The sequence below is a fragment of the Galeopterus variegatus genome, unplaced genomic scaffold (genome assembly GCF_000696425.1).
Source record: "Galeopterus variegatus unplaced genomic scaffold, G_variegatus-3.0.2 Scaffold1584, whole genome shotgun sequence".
Lineage (NCBI taxonomy): Eukaryota > Metazoa > Chordata > Mammalia > Dermoptera > Cynocephalidae > Galeopterus > Galeopterus variegatus.
Genome location: NW_007727695.1, coordinates 271,338 through 272,507, shown reverse-complemented (window position 1 = coordinate 272,507; position 1,170 = coordinate 271,338). Strand labels below are relative to the sequence as shown.

Here is a 1,170-nt window from a genome sequence, read left to right as displayed (position 1 = left end):
TGGGCCGATCTTTCAATCTGACGTTTGGACATTAGAACCAAATCTCTCTTCTCTATGTGATACACCTATCCGGAGGAGGTCCCACCTTTGCTGCCTCGGCTGCCCAGAGCCCTGCTGCCTCCCACAGCTGCTATTTCCCCTGCCCAAATCAGAATCTTGATGGCCACGATGATTGTGATGCCTAGGCATGCTTTTATAAGGATGCCTCTCTCTTAAATAGGTGATCTCACTGCATTATCTCTCTGGGAAAGTCAACAAGTCAGGTTGAAAAGCCTTCCACTAGCCTTTTCCTTCAAATTGTAAACATTTCTACTCATATGTTTCAAAGCTCTCAGACTCAGTGTGTCCAGAGTAGAGTTATGATCTGCTCCAGATCTGCCCCATGTCTGGTATTCTTACTCTTTGAATAGCACCATCATATCATTAATTGCACAAGACAGCCTGGAAGTCAACGTTGTTGTCCCTTTTTCTGTCATGTCCCATGTCTAATCTAGCACCAAGTTCTGCACATTTTGCTTCCTGAATTCGTCTTGAGCCACTATCTTTCTTCCAATATCTGTTGTCACCCCGGTCCAAGCTGCCATCCTGTCCTCCTAAGTGGCCTCCTACCTCCACTCCTGTTCCTCCCCTCCATTCGTCTCTGCTCTGCAGCCCAAGTGATCATCTCAAAATGTAAATCCAATCAGGTCACTCCCTTCCTTAGCACTACTTAATGACTTCCCATGGCTTTTAGGATAAAAAGCAAAATTCCTGCCACCCCGCTTGTCTCACCATCCAGCCACACTGCATTCTCTCTCCATATTCCTTCCCACCACGCTTGCTATTTCCTCTTGCTGGCATACCCTCTTCTCCCTACTCTCTTTGGCGTCATTAACGCCTGCATATTCACCCTCTGTATCTCTCTTACCTGACTCCTTTTAGAGGAGTTTTCCCTGATACTGTAGATCAAGTCAAGCTCCCAACATTCCTCCGTTAGTGCTGTGTTCTTTTCCTTCTGTGCATTTCTCAGTTTTAATTGCCATTTTTGTGGATGATTATTGCATTAATTTTCTCCCCCCTCCAGACCATAATCTCCATAGGACAGTATCTCTTTCTCATTTGTTCATCCTGTGTCCCGAGTGCCCAGCACACTTCCTGTCACACAACAGAAGTCAAGACACATTTGTAAAG

General features: G+C 45.7%; 1 protein-coding gene and 1 pseudogene across 1 annotated transcript in view; one reads left to right on the top strand and one right to left on the bottom strand.

Annotated features, from left to right (window-relative positions):
* NNMT (nicotinamide N-methyltransferase) overlaps window positions 1-1,170 on the top strand; it is an 18,393-nt gene that overhangs the window by 12,294 nt on the left and 4,929 nt on the right. The window lies entirely within an intron of this gene.
* Window positions 1-1,170, bottom strand: part of LOC103594595 — a 4,795-nt pseudogene that overhangs the window by 784 nt on the left and 2,841 nt on the right.